Source organism: Stegodyphus dumicola, chromosome 2 (assembly GCF_044657685.1).
Source record: "Stegodyphus dumicola isolate Sdum_Otavi_A_Nest chromosome 2, ASM4465768v1".
Lineage (NCBI taxonomy): Eukaryota > Metazoa > Arthropoda > Arachnida > Araneae > Eresidae > Stegodyphus > Stegodyphus dumicola.
The window spans coordinates 168,329,968-168,338,323 of record NC_140769.1 but is presented as its reverse complement, the minus strand read 5'-3'; the positions used below and the strand labels follow the sequence as shown (position 1 = coordinate 168,338,323).

The 8,356-nt window shown below is 30.3% G+C and overlaps 1 long non-coding RNA gene across 1 annotated transcript; it reads right to left on the bottom strand.

The window, feature by feature from the left end:
* Window positions 1–1,333: 1,333 nt before the first annotated feature.
* Window positions 1,334–7,203, bottom strand: LOC146998641 (uncharacterized). The gene is made up of 3 exons (XR_015039339.1): window positions 7,090–7,203; window positions 4,481–4,570; window positions 1,334–1,470 (listed from the first exon to the last, which is right to left on the bottom strand). It is a non-coding gene; the product is annotated as an uncharacterized LOC146998641 (long non-coding RNA).
* Window positions 7,204–8,356: the final 1,153 nt, after the last annotated feature.

Sequence of the window (8,356 nt, the reverse complement as noted above, 5' to 3'; positions counted from 1 at the left end):
GAAAGTTATATATCTTCTATATATTTGAAAAATGAAGAAATATATCATGTAATTATGTAGAAATATTAAAATGTTTTCAATTAGATATATCATGAATTAAATGCATTTTAAATCAATCAGATTAAAAATTTAAAAAAGCATTGTTAAGAACTGTGTGTAATGCTTTTAAATAGCTTGGCTTGTTAGTCAATAATATATTAGATTTTAAAGGTAAATATTTAAATTTTGCCAAATGGCAAGACTTGAATGAAAAGCGAAACAAGTTTACGAGTACAATATGAAGTTACATTTCAAAACTAATAGCCCTTTTAGATTAAAAAAAAAAGTTCTGAAAATAATTTGCAATGGTTCATTGGTATTATTTTATGCAAAATTCAGTAAAATGAAATTTACCCGTTGAAATCAGCACCAAATTAAACTTTGTAAATTCTAGCGCATGTTAAAGGTTGTCTCATCCAGAATTTTATTACTAACCATTCATTTCAGAGCAAAATAAAACAGTAATTGCCATTTATATGACAATCAATATCAAAAATTTAAATCTGCATTTTACGCAACATAGAAAAACTTCAAAAGATCTACTGTTTACCATGCAATTAAGGCATTTTATTCTGCTATCAACTCTACCAATTATTATAATATACCATTAAGTATATTCAGTTTACTCTTTCTGCTCAATATACGCAATGTAAAATTTTCCATAAATTTATTAATTCATTTTATTTTGAGGTGAGCTTTTATGCAATTCTCAATGTCAACGAGAATGTTTAGTTCATTTTTTATTCGGTCTCAAAAGAGAAATCAAAATACGTGGATTTATTTATCAAAATACATGAGAAATCACAGTGAGAAAAGCACTGCTACCTTAAACTGTGATTATATATAACAAATGCAGTGAATTATAGTTAAAAATTAGTGAAAATATTTATATTTCTGAACTATTTCATATATAACATTTTCAGTTTCGCATATGTGGCAATTTAAGAACTTTTTTACGTATACCAATTTTTTGAAATATCTGCAAATTTTTGTATCTTCAAGGAAAGCTTATTCTTTCACCTTTAGTATATAAGTAATGGTAATTTACCAGATAAGATTACTTAATGGGGAATACAGAAAAATATCTAACCACTTACCTTTGTGACTTCATCTGCAAAGAGACTAAAAAAGTAGTTCAGCTAAATCTGCTATAATAAATATTTATAATAATGCTAAATTATGCAATATCTATTAATATGACAAATTTTTGTAAAGCTATTTATTTGGATGAAAAATAAACACATTCAGAAATTTATGGCACTATATTATGATTAACAGATGAAAAACACTTTTCAAAATTCAAAATAGTTTTTATTAATCCAATTTATCACATTTTATTTGAATTCATGAAAAACAATCTTATATCCATGTATTCTTATGTATATAAGAACTCTTGATAAATTGGATCTCTGTCATTGCCTTTCACAGCACCTAAAATAAAAAAAACACTCACAATTACTATATGTGAATATAATTCATAATTAAATTTAAACAAATGACTATTAGAATGCAAATTAAAGGAAGCATTTAAAATATTTTAACATTTAGTACCTATAAACAGAGTAGCAATTATTTGATTTTTCGATTATAGTAAAATAAACATGGGGGATGCGCCTTTTAAAATTTTTTATGTCAGAAAATAAACTCAAACCACCAGCTGAACATATGAGCAGTTTTATCAATCAGGCACTGGTAGGTAACCTGGATACTGAATCAACATATAAAGTTGCCAAGATAAAGAGAGAAACAAAATTATGATAATCACATCTTACCTATTCATAAAACTATTTTAAATTTAATGTGTAGGCAAGTCCAAAAAAAGTGAGAATGAATTTATTTTGCAACACAAAGTAAAGTCTTGCAGGAGCAAAAAAAACTTGTCTCATGAGATTGGCAAGTAAAAAATAATTAACTGCATCTGGTAACATTTATCTGACAACACGTAAGTAATTGTTAGCTACATGCAGAAAATAAAATCTGATCAGGGGCGTAGCTAGAGGGGGCAAGGGGGGCATCTGTCCCCGGGTGCAGAATCCAAGGGGCGCCAAACTGAAGTTAGAACATTTTAGAATTAAATGTTTTCCATCCTTGGCAAGCAGTAGGGGGCGCGAAATCTTCAGTTGTCCCTGAGCGCTGAAAACCCTAGCTATGACTCTGAATCTGATCATGTTAATGCAGTTTTAAACTTTTGAATTTAACCGCAGAAATTTGCCAAAGAAGTACTTGTAACAGTAGTAAATGAAGATGTGGCTAATCTTTACTGTATGGTACACCTTGGTTTCTGTCTGAAAAAAAATCGCAAAGTGGTATTGGTTGTTTGTGAAATGTGGAAGCCCATTGCGTCAAATAAGTTTTTCGGTAACCCTAACGTTGATAATGTTGGCGAAAGTAGCCTTTGGGGAAAAAAAAAACTTTTTTTTTTTTGTCAATAAAAAGGAGTTATTTCTGCAAATACTGCCAACGTGCTGTGATAAATTTAGTTTTGGGCTACTTTTTTTAATAGTAAACCTTTTGTACGGTCCCAGGTTTTTGGTTCTTACCATTCTTTTCAATTGCTGTGTTTGGTTGCACGGAAGTGGTATGGTCTTGTATTTTGAACATGCTATTTATTATTTTGGTGTGGGTACCATCGTTTGAGTATGTCTGAGGTGACTAAGAGACGAAAAATTTAATTGAATTGCTTACCTGGAGGATGGTGGTGGGAAGCCTAAACATATGCATGTGAAAAAAAAGGTATGTTAAAAAAATGACGTTTCATTTATTTTTTTGTCTCTGTGTGTTAATTTTTGTTAGAAGATTTGTTGTTTAATGTTTTTATGTTAGGAAATATGTATTTTTGGTAACTTATTCCTCTCTGTGTATTTTTGGTTGTCTGTGTGTTAAGACAGTGGGAAATTTTTTCTGGTAACTATGATATTTTTAACTTTCTGATTTTCTTAAAGTGAAAATAGATCAATGTGTACATGGACAAAGTTAAGGCAGTGCACAATGCCCAGTTTGTGCAGTTCTCTGTTTTAATAGGTCGATGTGTACATGGACACAGAGTTTGTGTATGTCTTTGACTTCTTATTATGGTTTTGTGTAGCGGCCACCTTGAAATTGGTGCCGATCCTACCAGGTGACGATCTTGATATAAAAAAAAGAAACGATTCGCCAAGGGTTACAGTAGAGTAAATTTTTACCAAAGATGTTCTACCATAATCACCATTTCAGTGGTTTAAACACTAGTGGAGCAGTATGCAGAGATGAAGATTTGAGTTTTGTTTACACAGCATGATGGTTTAGGCACTCCAGCCATTACAGTGAACAAAATTATAATAAACATAGCCACAATAATTGTCTATAAATATTGATGTATAACACTGCATTAACTAATATATTTCTTATGCTAGTATATACAGAATCCTTAATCGAAGGGAAAATCAGAAGACTGCGCATGCATTTTCCTTTAACTGAAACATGGATTTGACCATACAAATCTCAGTCTTTCAGGACATGCCACATTATGCAGATAGACAGTAAAAAGTGCTCGTGTTGTTTTTATTTGTTAGAGGTATGAAACAAATATACTTCTACATTTTAATTTTTTCTTTTCTTGTTTTACATTTAGATTACCTATCAAAAAGTAGGGAATTTTGATATTATTACAATATCGGAGTTAAAATAACAATTATTGGACATGTTAAAGTAATGAAAATTTTAAATTAGGTTAAAAAGTAACCCTTAATGTGGCATATTTTTGAATTAAACTCTATCGACATTAAAAACAACAAAACGTCCCTCTTTATTAAGGACTTTAATTAACTAATTTTAAATACGGAGCTATGAATGAATTTTTTTCCCTTGCATGTTATAATAACTGAAACAAAATTACTCTGATACAGTCAAAATTCCTAAATGCAAGTACACAAAATTTACTTTAGCAATTTAAAAAGATGAGACACACTGAACACATGAATAAATTTCTATCAAAGAATAATTTATTAAATTTGGCCCGTTCCATAGTAAACTTTAACCATTAGATTACATTATTACACCATGTTATCAGTTTGAAAAGCAAGTCATATGCCAGATCTTGGATGTAAAAGAAATGCACAAAATAATATACAGATTATTGAAAAATGATGTATACCAATGTTTATAGATATGATTAAATGTAACAGAAAATTTACTGTCACAACCACATTTTTAAATGAAATGTATTATTTTAACATTTTACAATATTTAAGGTATGGCATTAAATGCAACATTATGTGCCTGGACATAAGTTAGTAAATTAAAAAAAAAAAAAAAAAAATAATAATCAAAGAATGAATGTCATGAAAAATTTCAAAAACAAGCAGAATTTAATTTAGAAGACCTTTAGACACTTATGATAAATAAATTTGAGAATTCTTCACCCAAAATTAAATTATAATTAACTAAAACCAGTTTGACTGACCTTCTACAAAATCCTTCAGCTGCAATTTTTTCTAGCTTGAAAACCAAATTCTTCTCCACATGGTAATAACATCTTAACCAGTTGAAATTCCTGCAGAAAGTTTGATAACACAGTAATAGAATTAATAGAATAGAAAAATTAACACAAAAGTATAGAACATCATTTAAACTTAACATTATTACAAATTTTGGTGCTTTCTGACTATCTGCAAAGCTGTGAAAATTGGCAAAATGGTTAGTTTATGGTTCATATCTACTGCTCTGTTCACAAGTAGTAATTCAAATAAGCACTTTATAAGAAACAAGAAATTTTAGGATGCACACACACAAAAATATATATATATTGGGTCAATATTCACATATTTTTCATCCAATGGAATACTATTCAGAAATAAAGATTAAATATAAAGTATGTAAATGCATATTCATAGTTTGCTATTATCGTGTGCATACTCTTGCTGTTTTAGCATAAGTTGAAGCTGTGAGGGCAGATGATAAGAAAATATCAGAATTTTTCATGTACAAGAAAAGATTGCCCTGACAATAGTATCTCAATTGTTTAGCACTGACATTTACATAGCACATTAGAAATATATAGTAATATATGTATAATAAAAAGATAATTGCATGTTATTAATTCATTTTTTTAAATGCCAAACTTTAATTATTCTTTCACATATAATTAAACAGAATTCTTTCACATGAACATCTAAAATCCATTCTTAACTAAAGAATAAATAATAAAACCATGTAAATTTCTTATCAAGCCCATCATTTCCGAAATGTCTACTTCTAAAAGTTCCCAGCATTTCTCAATATATTATTAAATTACTAAACTAAGCATCAATGATCGTCATGTTTGTTAATGTGGCAATATCTTCACACTTCTTTGTTACCACAAGTATCAAGTAGGCTTCAATAAATCTTTAACTGTTACATGCTACTTTTGTCTAAAATTTGTACAAATAATAAAATTAAATGAGCTCTTTATAATATGCTCAAAGAAATAATTTTGTATGAAAATTTGTATGTTATATATTGGCCTGATTAATGATTCAGGAAATAATTCGGGTTTTCAAAGTGCTTCCAATAATTCAAATTTCAGCTTGTGTCAAAATAAAACCTATAACACAAAGATAAGCAAATTTCCTTATGAACAATGCATTTTAACATTATTCAGTCACTGGCAATCACACAGTACTGATTGCTTCAATAAACATTACTGTAACTGTATTATTTAAAAGACTGTAATGTTTTAATTATTTCCTTAATTAAAACATTACAGTCTTTTCCTCCTTCTAACACCAAAAGAAAACCCAGATAAGAAATATAAAAATATCAGTAAAAACAAATTATATTATTGAACATTAATTACACTTATGCATATATTATCTTATTATAAATTATTTCAAAATCAAAGAAGAGAAGGGGGAGAAACTTTAATATTGACATTTCTAAAATGATATAAACATTAATCATTTAGTACAGTTTGTTATTTCAGGCAAAAAGAATTCACTTTTCTGGATAGCATTTATATTTCCATCTCACTTTCAATGAAACATTAAGAGAAATGCATATAATTTAAACACTAGTTTATTTTATTTATCAGACAGATTATGTCAACTCGAAAAAACCTATCAGTAAAATTCGGTAGTAATAATTCTGAATGTTAGGCAACTTGCAAGATTCAACAAAAATTATCAATATTTTTATTATAATGACAATACTACAGTAACATGAACATAAAATTAAACTGCGTATAACTATAAAATAAGCCAGGATATAATAATGTTGCATTGGTTTCTAAAACAATAGGCTCGATGAAAAAATACATGTATTATGGTAGCTATCCATATTCTTCAGCTTTCCTAATATTCTCATGTTCACTTTACATAACTAAAGTATCTAAAATACAATAAAAATGCAAACAATATTTATGAGAAAATGTTAAAAGCAATCACAAGCATTTGATTGAATGACCATATTTTGTCTTCCTGCAAGTCGAATCTTAAAATGATATGCAGTTTGAAAAATGCTTAATCCTTTTATAAAATATTCAAAAAAGATTAAAAAAAGGTACTGTTCTGTTATCAGGACCGGGTTCAGAATTGTATTTATGTATGCTTGTATATTTGTATGTTTGTGTGTCTACATATACACATCTATGCACATACTTACGAACACAGGTTCATACATTCCCGATTCTGGTCCTAATAACAGAACAGTACCCCCAAAAAAACTTGAATTACAAACTAGATTAAGATAATGTTTCAACCATACATATTTTGGACAAAACAATGCAAACTCTTATTTTTATACAATTGTTCAAACTATTTAACATAAATTTATTGCTGCAATAAAATAATAAGCAATCTGATCACACATATTATTTTGAAACTGAATGCATAAACTAGACTAAAAAAAATTCAGTCATAAACATTTGGATAGCAGGGCAAATTAGATATTTGAAAAGACAGCCAGCCATTGAGATACACGTAATTCATGACAGAATGGTAACAATTCATAAAGCTGTGAAACATTTAACTGTCAAAATGACATAAATTCGAAAAGCAAAAAAAGTAAACATACAAGTATTGCAAGTGAACTTACCTTTCATGCAACAAAAAATATCCATACAAGTTAACCTCATAGCGCAGCCATTTTGGATTTCGTTTCAAATCAGACAGATGTTTACGGATTTGCGGAAGAATACGAGGAACTAGTAGTTTGCCGGATACAATGTGCAATGACGCAAAAGAATATAGTTCTGTGGAACTTCCTACATTATTCCGTAATAAACAGTACTATTTCCTAATTTTTTCTTTATCTAATTAATTAATTAATAGGGAAATAGTTAAATAATGCCGAATTCATTTTTAATGAAATGTAAAATTTTGCATGTATGGGACGACCACCTTCCGTCCAATATTTCTGAGAACATAAACAAATTTTGGAATCTGAGAGTATCAGTAAATAAATATATAGAATATCGCCTCTCAAATGACCACTTCTGAAAATGACCAATAGTTCTGAGATTATAAATAAATATTGATATTAAGCATTATTTCTATAAGACGACCATCTCTATATAAGACCAAAGTTTCTAGAATCTTGGATAGCCATCGGAGATGTATCTTTACTGCGAAATTATAGCACGACTGTAATTCAATATCAATAACAGATCGCGCGATTGAAAAACATTTTCTGTTCTGTAATTAGAGGGAAAAAATTTTCCTTATGAGGTATTTCTCCCGCTTTCCTAGCGTGCCTTCGTGGTGTAATAGTTCTGCACGCTGGGCCGCTATTTCAGAGGTCCGTGGTTCGATTCACGGCGAAGGCGGTTGCTAATTTTTCATCTCTACGGCTTCCCAAAAAATTCCTAATGTCTCTACAGTGGCGCCCGAATTAAAAAGGTGTTGGATGAGTTATATCCACACCCAGGATTTAGTAATTGGATCCCCTTAAAAAAAAGTTGGCCTTTAAAATGAGAAGTAATATAAGGTATTTCTCCCGCTTTCCTAGCGTGTCTTCGGCCCACCAGCGGCCGAGCGGTAAAGTCGCTGAACCCTGGTAGTGCGATCCGAGGTTCGAATCCCGCGAACGGGCTGGCTGCATGGGTGTTTTCGTGGTTTTCCCCACGTATAACGTGTATACGAGCCAGTTTCCCTTAGAAAGTCCTCCACGAAGACATCCCTCCCCTTAGGCAGATAGCCCTAGTGTGCTTTGCCATAATTAAATACAACACCACCACACCTAGCGTGTCTTCGTGGTGTAGTGGTTCTGCACACTGTGCCGGTATTCCAGAGGTCCGTCCTTCGATTCCCGGCGAAGGCAGTTGCTAATTTTTCATGTTTCCTGCTTCCAAAAAAATACCTAA